Genomic DNA, 12,157 nt, shown 5'->3' on the forward strand with positions numbered 1-12,157 from the left:
TAACCTGAGAAAGGGCCAACTCCAGGTTTGAGGGGGCCCTCAGTAAAATGCCCTCCTTTGGACCCCCTCCTCTACTGCTGGGCCCTGGTGGCAGCAGCAGTAGAAGATCTACAATCAGTGCTGTTATTTTTGAGCTGCCATTCTAATTTCCATGATGTCCCTGACACAGCATCACACCAGGGCACCATGGGAAATTTAGCTCCCAGAACTGGCCATCCACTGTGGAGGCACAGGACAGGAGTTGCCACAAAAGTGCTCAAGGATGCTGTACTGTACTGATGCTGAGCCTGACCTGAAAAGTTGCCAGTACAGTATTGGGGATATCACTGAGGTGGTATGGGGTAACCTACAATTACTTTGTTTCCAACTGTGTTGGGATGTCAAGGTGTAGCAATAGCAACTTCATGAACCTAGACAAAGGTACGTAGGCATTTTCCGTTGCAAGTTGCTATATAGGTATCCAAGGATTCAACCACTGAATAAAGGATTTGATGAAAGCACTGCCAACACTTGGGGCATATTTGGGACAAAGCAAGGTATGATGGGGAGTGGCGCGAGTGGCGCTGTGGGTTAAACCACAGAGCCTAGGACCTGCTGATCAGAAGGTCGGCAGTTCGAATCCCCATGACGGGGTGAGCTACCGTTGCTCGGTGCCTGCTCCTGCCCACCTAGCAGTTCAAAAGCACACCAAAAAATGCAAGTAGATAAATAGGTACCGCTCCGGCAGGAAGGTAAATGGCATTTCCGTGTGCTGCTCTGGTTCGCCAGAAGCGGCTTAGTCATGCTGGCCACATGACCCAGAAGCTGTATGCCGGCTCCCTCGGCCAATAAAGCAAGATGAGAGCCGCAACCCCAAAGTCGGCCATGACTGGACCTAATGGTCAGGGGTCCCTTTACCTTTACCTAAGGTATGATGGGGGGAGTGGGTCTGAATCACCATGCTAGGTTTTAATCCATTTTTGTTTGAGAAGCGCCAGTTTATACAAGAGTACACCATGTAGCACAAATGCAAAATTTATAAAAGTGTATTGAATATCAAAGGCCATGATGTGCAGATAGAGGACAAAGACATCCTCCCTGTGAAGGTTACTAGTTTTTTTTTTTTAAAGTTTTATAAATTATAAGTTTAAACACTTAATGCTCCATGTACCAAGGATGAGACTGATGTAATTTGAAGTCACTGATCTGGAGCCTTGGCTATGGTTTCTCAAAGCAGCAATAAGTCCCAAGATTTTCTGTCTGAGAACCAGAAACATTTTTAACCTAGATTAATCATTCTAAGCCTAAACAAGCTGAGGGCCCTTTTGCCGTACAGGAAGACTGGGGTGTCAGATTGGGTGACCCATTACAAGGTGTGCCTGTCATGGTGGAAGCAACATAAAAGTTTGGTCCTGACTCTGCTCATTAATCAGGGACTGAATGGGGCATATGTAAGCAGACTGAAAAGTTCAGCTTGTCATCTTGACTCAGATTTATTTATTTTAGAACTGCTTTTGATTTAAAAAACCATCATGTAGAACAGTGTTTCCCAACCTTTTTTGGGCAAAGGCACACTTGTTTCATGAAAAAAATCTCGAGGCACACCACCATTACAGCCCCGTGACGTCAGCGCGCAGCGTCACGCCGGGAGGGACGCACGAAAGTGTAAGTTTCAATTTTTTCCCCTCCCCCTTGCCTTCCTTCTGTGCCAACCGCCAAAAAGCCAAGAATCGCGGGACCGCCGGCGGAGGGGGGGAGGGTGAGCGGAGGCAGCAGCGAGCCCTGTTCCTCCCCATCTGCCCCATTCCGTGCAAGGAGCGCGAACAGGTGTGAGAAGGGGGTCAAACCTGCGGGTCGGCGCCGGGGAACCTCCAAGCTTTGGGGGTGGGGGGGGAGGCAGCAAAGCGAGGCAGGAAGGAGAGCGCGGCTTGGCTGGGTGAGCTTTGGCAGGGGCAGGGAATGAGAGCCGTGAGGCGGGCGCTGCGGACGGAGGCGCTGCCCGCCGAGCTCACAGGCAGCCAGGCAGGCAGACGGCGAGAGCCCCGCGCTGGGCGGCCTCTCCTCGCCGCCGCCCCGCCTCTCGCCGCCCGACTCGCCCGCCTCCCTCCGGGGACGGCGCCCCAATCGAAAATTTGACTTTTTTTAAAAAAAAAATCTTTCGAATTTTTTAATTTTTCCCGCGGCACACCAGGCAACATCTCGCGGCACACTAGTGTGCCGCGGAACAGTGGTTGAAAAACACTGATGTAGAATTTGGTTATGCAATCCTAAGAAGTATCTAAATGCAAACAAACAAGTTTCCAAAATATACAGCAGATTTTGTTGCACTTAGTTTTTAGTCTTTGCAACATCCCTAAGAAAAGGAATCGTTGAAAGGTAGGATTACATTAAGTAATTTTAAAAACATATCTGGTGACCACACCTAGTGCCTTTTTCTCTTCAACATATTTTGGTGGTGGTGGTTGTATATTAATAATATATTATTATTATTATTATTATTATTATTATTATTATTATTATTATTATTATTATTACCATTACTGGAACACCCAAAAACTTACAGCTTTACATAAATTTGTTGGCTATAGGTGCCATGGTTCATGTGACAGGTGCTGCAAGAGTATGGGCCAGCGGCAATTTTGAAATAGGACTTCTGCAGGCCATGTGTATATCTACCCAAAGTCTTTCCCATTCCAGACTACCACTATATGTCATCAAATGAAATCTGCCATTAGTCTTGACTTTCCAGTGAATTTTGTGGCCTGTTTGAACTTGGAATAACTTCCCACTTCCATGATTTGTATTCATTATTACTAACATGCATTAGAATCCCCGCTTCATCTATATTAAGCATGGATCTAAAAGAGTGAGGGAAATCCTCTTTTAAGCAGCCCTTGAGCACTCTGCACTGTAACAGCACAGCTAAAAATCGCCAAGGAGTAACTAATCCACTTTAAGTGATCATGTATTTGTTCCTCAAGGGTATTTAAGATTGCCACTATAACTGCAAATAGGCTGGGTGCCTGAAAAACAGCAGTGCCCCATTCTCACATACCGGTTCATAACAAGAACTGGGGTGCTGGATATGAACAGTGTGATGTAAATGAGGATAAGTACATATCCAACCCTCAGTGTTTTTATATAGGATGAGTGAGAGACCACAAATTATTGGGTATCATGTGCCTTTATCCATGTTCCTCTCTTTCCAATAAAGTAATTCAGAGTGCAGTGGTTTGTTATGCTTTGAAGATTTACCTCCCTACCACCTCCTTGCTGTTACAGCCAGAAAGTCTTTTTCCTAGGAATCCACATGAAAAGGAGAATAATGTAAATCCTTTACTTCAGCCTGCCACACTCATAAATCACTTCTGCTTTTAAAATCGGTTTCTAGCTATGACTACTAAAAATGTATTAGGCCATACATTTATAAAATTAAACATTTTCTGGTTAATTCCCAGCAGTTTGTGCCAGGTAAACATTGTTCCAGCCCAATCATACAGCCAGGTTAGGCAGCTGCCTAATGTAGTTACTACTGTAGGGGTTCCTGCCCTGCTGGATGCAATGTATGTGTGGCATTCAACTAAGTTTTACTCAGAGCAGTTTCACTGAAATTAATGAGCATGACTAAGTTAGGTCCATTAGTTTTAGTATATCTACTATGATTAAAACTTAGTTGAATACTGTACCACCCTGTGTGTTTAATGACTTACACTGCTTCCAACTTGGCTGGCTTCCCTGCTTTAACAGAAAGTCAATTCCAGAATCCTTTGTGATATCACAAGGGTCCTAGGGTACACTTTTTAGAGAACATTCTTGGCATGTTCAGTTAACAGAGATCATTCTTACCCTGCCCTACCTAGGGCTGAAAAATGGAGCTGGAGCTGAGTGTATATGATAGAAAGAGGGAAGGGGGATTAAAAAGAAATAGTCTAGTGTGCGGGGAGTGGGCTCCATGAACTCTTCCCTCCTGGTGGCGTGGCCCGAAGCATTACGGTATTTTAAAAAAATGAACTGAAACAAAAATTGGCAAAGTCGAAATCTGCAATCCTGTAAATAATAATAATAATAATAATAATAATAATAGCAGCACTCACTAAAGAGAAAGTCTTTAAAAATTCTGTTCTAAATTAATATGTATAGCAGGCATAGGCAAACTCGGCCCTCCAGATGTTTTGGGACTACAATTTCCATCATCCCTGACCACTGGTCCTGTTAGCTAGGGATGATGGGAGTTGTAGTCCCAAAACATCTGGAGGGCTGAGTTTGCCTATGCCTGGTGTATAAGATCAGGCTGTTAGTTTTATACAGGAAAGTTATTCCAGTGGCTACATCCAGAGACACTCATGTCTTTCATTTCTGCCCCCAAGTCAATTTATCAACCACTGGAATAGAAATCCAAATGCCATGTTTGCCTGAGGCTTTTAAAGGTAGATGGCTTTTGTACATTTCTAGTGAGGAAATGTAAGACAACTTGCAGGTTTCTGAATTCCTTTCATTTTTAAAGTGCACTGTCCACTTTCCAAGATAGAATATTAAACACACAAAACTTGCCCCTATACTGTACTAGCTGTTAAAGGCACACAAGGCCTTCGGGGGGGGGGGGGAGAGATTGGCAACCTTAATTGGAACATCTATGCAATAAGGCTAATAGTGCAATCCTATATATGTCTACTTAAATAGATGTACAATTTATTTCAAGGGCGCGTACACCCAGGAAAGAGGATAATAAAACCCATTGAGAACAATGGGATAAAGTTCAGAATAAGTGTACAGTGGTACCTCAGAACTCGAACGGCTCCGTTTTGGCTACCGAACACCGAAAACCCAGAAGTGAGTGCTCCAGTTTTCGAACGTTCTTCGTAACACAAATGTCCAATGCAGCTTCCGCTGTGCAAAAACCTAGCTATCGGCCAGTTGGAAGCCGTGCCTTGGAACTCGAATGTTTTGGAAGTCGAACGGTCTTCCAGAATGGATTGCATTTGAGTTCCGAGGTACCATTGTACACAATAGGATGTTGCTATAGGCCTGCAATTCTATGTACTTACATGGGAGTAAATCTGCCCTCAACACAGTTAAACTTCTACGTAAAATCTATAGGCTTTCTTTTAAACTGCTTTGAGGTTTTTCCCACAACCAAGCAGTATAGAAATTTTATGGCATAAATAACTCTTGAGGTCCCCCCCCCCCAATTCAAACAGTATATAAACTAACAACAACAACAATATACTTGGGACTAAGCCCCATTGAATTAAGTGGGACTTATTTAAAAGTATTCCTGCACAGAATCTGGGCACACTGTAACATCAACTAGCAAAATTTCTGATACATGTATCACTTTCATGTAAATCCCAGTAAAGAAAGCATCATGTGGGTGAGGAAGTTGGCTAATGGTGAGATCATGGAGTCTGCATCTTGTCATAGTCTTAAGACAGAAAGTAGGAGGAAGGAAGGGGCCTTCCAATGAAGATGTGTAAGGAGCTTTGCAGGATTCAGATTGAACCTAACACTGTTACAGAGAAGGAACGTAGGATGGTTGTTGCCTCTTCTTTGAAAATATACAATCCAACTGTCAACTTGATTTCTCTCCATTCTTCCATGAAACAAACAAGTATTGTTTCCCCTCTCTCCATTGCTCTGTTTATCACCTAGCCTAATGAAGACTTCCTGATAACCCAAAGGCTTGCACACTATTTTGTGACCTTTTGTTGAGCCTAATAAAGGTTGTGCCGTAGTATGGATTTTTTCTTATGGGCCAACACCACTACCTTTACTGTTTGTGTATTGGATAGAAACGATTTTGCTCGGAGCCATGTAATATTTTATTAATCTCTATATAACACATTGGGGGCGGGGTTTGAACGGTTGCTTCATGAGAACACTAGGAATCACTACTGCAGATGATGACAGATCATGAGGCACAGCAATTGCTGCTCTGTTGGAAATATTAAAAACTATATTAAAAAGCAAGGGGGTGTTTGTCCATAAAAAACACAGGTCCCAAAAAACAAAATGTCACAAAATCGTGACAAGAGTTTTAATTATCCAATACAGTGGTACCTTGGTTTACAACCATAATCCGTTCCAGAGGTCTGGTTGTAAATTAAAACAGGTTGTAACCCAAGGTGCTCTTTTGCCAATGGGGCCTCCAAAAAAAGGGGGGTTGTAATAAAAAAGGGGGTTGTAATCCAAAAAAAGGACACACACTTCCAGGTTTGACGTGGTTGTAATCCAAAACGGTTGCAAACCAAGGTACCACTATACTCATCATCAGGCAAGATGTTACACTATGAAATGGGGGTGGGTTATGAGGACAAATATAAAACAATAAAATACAAATACTAGGCTGGATGTTGCAGCCATAAGGTCAGCCTCCAGACTCACTTCCAAGGTAAGAGATTGAATAAGTCTCTGCTCAGTGCTGAAATACCAAATTAAGCAGCTAGGATTCTGAAATAAAGAAGCAATCACCACTCCTCTTTTTATATATATATAAATAAAACCTAGCTGTTACATGTCTCCCATAATTTAAGCAAAAAGCATGAGGTCCTGGTTGGGCAAACAGCAGAAATTAAAGCTAGAGGTGAATTTTGGATGGCTTTCCAGGTAAGAGAGGCATAATACTAAAACTTGGGGTCATCCAGGGTACTAAATGTTGGAGGATTAAAAAAAGACAAAAGGAAATACTTCTTCACACAGCACATAGTTAAACTATACAAATTCATGGAGGACAAGGCTATCAAACACTACTAGCCATGATAGTTAGATAGTATATCCAGGATCAGAGATTGCATGCCTGTAAATATGGGTTGCCTGAGAACTATTGTGCTTGCTTGTGGGTTTCCCACAAAGTTGTTTTCTTTGGTAAATGGGCTACTGGACTGGATAGGCCTTTGCTCTTATTGAACAGGGCTCTTTTATGATATTTTTAAAGTGGGAACCTTAATATATATATATATCAATAGGAGCAAACACATAAATTTAATAAGTTCATTGGGTGAGATGAATGAAACCTTGAATGTGTCCTTTCGTAACATTTTTCCAGCTTGCCATGCAAATAAGAGATGTAGAAATGTCATAATTCACTGTCATTATTTTGAAATAGTATGCAGCACATTGTCAAAAATAGAAATGCATTCATTCCATCAGGAATGAATCACCAATTATTTGAGAACAGAAAGCACTCATTCATTTCATTTCCCTTGGACAAACCTCAAACACATACTTTACTAGAAAATGTGTTGACCGCTACACAATAATCACAACTACCACACACCTTTTATCTGTAACAGGCAGTGTTATTAACCTTCCTCATGTAATCCTTGAAGTACTTATGGAATCTTAAATAAATACCAAAGTGAAAACTGCTGCTAAATTGGATGTTTCAGCCTTAGCCTTACTAAATTTCAACATCAAGTCATTTCCATGTCAAGATACACTGCTGCCTAATTTTGTTTCTCAAAATTAATCTTTTAGGTCTGTCCCTATCATTAGGCAAAGTGAGGCAGCTGCCTCAGAATGCAGATACTGTCACTGCACCCCCAGCTTTCACCCAAGTCTCCCGACTGTTGCCATCCTTCTGAACTGGTGCTGATGCTTGCTGCTGAGCTACTGTGTTTCACAAGATCAAATAATCAAATGGACAAACCATTTCCAACACACCACTATCTGACTATCAACTCATCTTCTAAAACACTTTATGTTTTATACTGTATACTGGTACAAAACTGAGTAAGGTAAGAATGGATTTCTAAAACACGTAAGATCTTGTTTCCAAGTTTTACTCCAGCTGAAACATATAATTTTCATCACTCCAAATAGAGTTAAGATGACTGATTCAAATAATCTCTATTTCCCTCTTAGAGATGGGTAGCTTAGCCCATAATACACAACATATTATGAATGTAATCCTCCACCCTTGCAGTGTATTTAGCTGACAAACCATTTGATACTTGCCTTAACCTGCTTTTCTAGGATCAGCTTATTCTGGCTTCAAAAAAGCCTCACTTTTGTGAGGGGATAGTTCAGAACGATCTAATGCCCAAACTTGCTGAGATTTGTTAACGGAAGGCTTTGATACTTTTAGTGGACTGACTTATTAAAGCTACTCTTGAGCTAGGTATAATACAGATAAAGTATGGCACAGGCAATCCCCGGAAGACGTTGATACATTCAGGCAGTGGGGTATGAATAAGAGAAAGGGTGTTTCCTCTGGCTAATTTACAGCTAAAGGAGAGCAACACTTGAGACACATTTTTTAAATGTAGTTTTTCTATTGTTATATGGTACTGAAAAACTACCTGACATTCTTCCAAAACAAACTGTATAACACTTCTCAAATGCAAAAGAGATGCTATACCCCCAAAATACATGTATGTCAGGGCAATGAAAAATATTGAGATTTCTAACTTCACAAAGGTCATAACTAATCGCTATTGCATTTTCTCTCATTATTGCAATATTGCATTGTTGGAAATAAAGAATTTGAGTCCAAAATTGTATCTATGGTTTCCACTTAATTATAAATAAATCTAATGTTTGGCGTCGTTCCTCTCCGTCTCACAGAGTTCGTAAATTTAGCTATTACAGTATACTTTCACATTTTATTAATCCATTCATCCATCTGCAGTATTTTTGGTCATTCCCAATACTTTGCATACAGCATCTGAGCAGCTGCTGCAATATAAGCTAGGGAGTTTTCAATGTTCCCTTTTTATTGTATCTTTTGCATAGGAAAATATAATGATGCATCTATTTTTGAAGATTTATTGCTGCAAGTAGGAGGGAAAATGCCAGAGTAGGGGGGTGGGGGTAGACAGAGTTGCATACTTGTCCTCACTTTTCCTTATCATGCGAGGAATTTAGAACACCTGAATAGGGCTAAATTGTGACCATTAAATATGAAGCACTTGGATATACAAAAAAGTAAGATGAAAAATATATCTATTCCAATGGCCATTACTCCAGGGGTCAGCAAATTTCTTCAGCATGGGGCCAGTCCACTGTCCCTCAGACCTTGTGGGGGGCCAGACCATATTTTGGGGAAAAACATGAACGAATTCCTATGCCCTACAAATAACCCAGAGATGCATTTTAAATAAAAGCACACATTCTACTCATGTAAAAACACACTGATTCTTGGACCGTCCACGGCCTGGACTGAGAAGGCGATTGGGCTGCATCCAGCAGACGGGCCTTAGTTTGTCTACCCATGCCATTACTCAGTACGTTATAGGAACATACATACCTATTGTACATTAATTTTGGAACAATTAAATTCAACTTTTTTTGGCTAGGATCCAAAGAACCTCTTGAGAACATGCAAAAAGAGAGAGAGAGAAAGAGAGAACTCACTGGGGAAAGAGGGGTTCTGTCCATTAATATTTTTGCTATGCAAAAAACATATTCATTCTATTTGTGATCTGTCCATTTTTCTTGTGGAAAAAAAACCCTCATTTCCCACAGGTTAAAATCCAACACAAGGCACAAAAGCTCTGTATTCCAGGGTCCCAGGCAGACTGTCATCTATGCCAGCTAGACAGGTACATTTTGCAGATAGTATCTACCCTTAGGTTACAATTTATTATCCCAATTAGCAACTTCCTCGTGCAGTATTATGCCAGCTGAGTAAGTGCACCTGGAAGGTGTACTATTTGACTCATTAAACTGCTGTTGATTTTTTTGCTTGACTATTAAATAATTAATTTTAAATTTATACCGTGTTAAAACAAATATCACCCCTCTGAGCTGTTACGTTTTAAAAAGAAGAGAGAAATAATACAGAATTTACTGGGGAGAAAGGAGACCAAGCTAGGAGTGTAGATTCTCCCTATGCTATTTAACATCTATATGAAGCCGCTGAGAGCTGTCATCAGGATATTTGCAGTGATGTGTCATCAATATGTAGATGATACCCAGCTCTATCTCTCTGTTCCTTATGAATTAGGAGAGGCTGTTGAGGTGTTATGACTAGTGCTTAGTAGGCAGTGATGGGCTAGATGTGAGCCAACAAATTGAAGCAGAAATCCTTACAAAGACATGTGTTATGTGTTCCGAGTTCTCGAGTCTGGGGACTGGCGAGATGACCAGTCCTGGACAGAGTTGTATTCCACTGGAAGATGCAGTCCATAGCTTGCAAGTGCTCCTGGATTCAACTATGTCACTGGAGTACTGGGATTGGAGTACTTTCCCCCAGCTCCAGCTAGTTTGCCAGCTATGGCCCCTTTCGTACAGAAATGACTTGGCCTCTATACTCTATGCTCTGGTAACTTACTGACTGTATTACTGCAATGCACTCTGTGTGGGGCTGGCCTTGAACAAAACCTCAAGAAACATCAACCAGTCCAAAATGCAGTGCCAGATTACCGGCTGGGGTTCCATTTAGACTTCATATAACCTCTGCTTTAAAACAGCTGAATGGGTTGCCAGTTCGTTTTCAGGCCCAGTTCATGTTAGTGTTTGGAGCCCTAAATGACTTAGGCCCCCAATATCTGAAATACCATCCCCTTCTCTATAGACCCTCTGGGTATTAAGATAAGTAGAGGCGGCCATCTTGGCATTTCCCTTGCCCTTAAAAGCTTGGCAGGGTGGTGGTGGTCTGGGACAAGACATCCTTTGTGGCAGCCCCTAAGCTATTACACTCCCTCCCCATAGTCTTGCATCTGGCAACTTAACTTACACAGTTTTCACTGAATGCTGAAGATGCGCCTCTTTATCCTGGCCTTTGACCTCTGTATACTTACCTTTCTAATTTGTTAAAAACTGTTTTAAATATTGTATTTACATAGTTGTGATCCACCCTGGGATCTCAGCGTGAAGAACAGGTTAACAAATCAAACTAATAATAAATGTACAGTGCAGTCCTATGTAAATTTACTCAGAACAAAGTCCAGAGTTTAGTGGGACTTATTCCATGCTTTCAGAATGGGACTTGCTTCTGAATAAACTTGCTTAGGATTCCATTGCATCTCTGAGGCTATGGACTGGAGTAGCCAACCTTTTCCACTGTAGATGTTCTGTGTGAAAATGAAAGGACTAGACCCTCTCTCAACAATCTAGCCCTGGCAGATGCAATAAAGTACGTGATAATACTTTAATAAAATCCACTATGCAAAGACTAAACCTAATCCAAATATTTATTGATTTATTTATTGATTTATTATTTTTATTTATTAGATTTATATACCACCCTTCATCAAAAGATCTCAGGGCAGTTCACGTGATAAAAACAAGAGATAAAAGCAGTTCTATTTTTCTAGAAAAAGGTGAACACCTCCCTTCTTCTCTTATAATGGCAATGGCGCCCACCCGAGAAGTGCCGGAACTCAGTTTCAGTGAGTTCCGGCTTAAAAAAAGCCCTGGATAAAAGTACCAAGAAATAGTTAAAACAGAAACAACAAAACAATAACTCCCTTCCCACAAACACATTTAAAAGGCTGTAGAATATTTATCAGCCCAAGGCCTGATTGAAGATGGATGAATGTGCTATAAGGAAGGTACTAGACAAACCTCCCTGGGGAGAGCATTCCACAAAAGTAACAGACTCAGTCAAAGAAAAATAAAATAAGCATTAATAAGGCTAAATTAATGTAATATTAAATATATGGCTGCTACTATTTAATATATACAGAGCATCATAGCTACGTTTAGTATATATACAGTGGTACCTTGGGTTAAGTACTTAATTCGTTCCGGAGATCTGTTCTTAACCTGAAACTGTTCTTAACCTGAAGCACCACTTTAGCAAAGGGCCTCCTGCTGCTGCCGCACCGCCGGAACACGATTTCTGTTCTCATCCTGAAGCAAAGTTCTTAACTCGAGGTATTATTTCTGGGTCTGTAACCTAAAGTGTATGTAACCTGAGGTACCACTGTACCTGTATTTAGAGCATGGTTTTTTTGCTTTCCCCACACTGAATGAATTTAACATGTCCTGGCATGGAGACGTAGAAAGCAGCTCCTATTGGCTTCCTTCCTATCGTGCCACTGCTAAAGGAACAAGTAGGCAAGTGAAAAGGAGAAAAAAGTGGCAAACATATGTTACTTAGAGATAAAGGGTGGGAGGTGCAAAACAAGGTCCGTTTGTAAGCCCTGCTAAACTAAATAAGCCAAGAGCGATAATACGGGTAAAGAATATATAAAGTGCAATAGCACCTTTAATTGAATCATTACAGCAATTGTGG

The 12,157-nt window shown here is 41.2% G+C and overlaps 1 protein-coding gene across 6 annotated transcripts in view; it reads left to right on the forward strand.

Moving 5' to 3' along the window:
* Nucleotides 1–12,157, forward strand: part of DDX59 (DEAD-box helicase 59) — a 32,858-nt gene that overhangs the window by 6,385 nt on the left and 14,316 nt on the right. For 3 of the 6 annotated variants that reach the window (XM_081194409.1, XM_081194414.1, XM_081194410.1), the window contains exon 3: nucleotides 9,442–9,518. The exons of the other annotated variants lie outside the window; for them this stretch is intronic. The gene's annotated coding sequence lies outside the window, so the exon portion shown is untranslated. The remainder of the gene's footprint in view (nucleotides 1–9,441; nucleotides 9,519–12,157) is intronic. 6 annotated transcript variants of the gene reach the window in all.

The sequence above is a fragment of the Podarcis bocagei genome, assembly GCF_964188305.1.
Source record: "Podarcis bocagei genome assembly, chromosome: 5".
NCBI classification, from domain to species: Eukaryota; Metazoa; Chordata; class Lepidosauria; order Squamata; family Lacertidae; genus Podarcis; species Podarcis bocagei.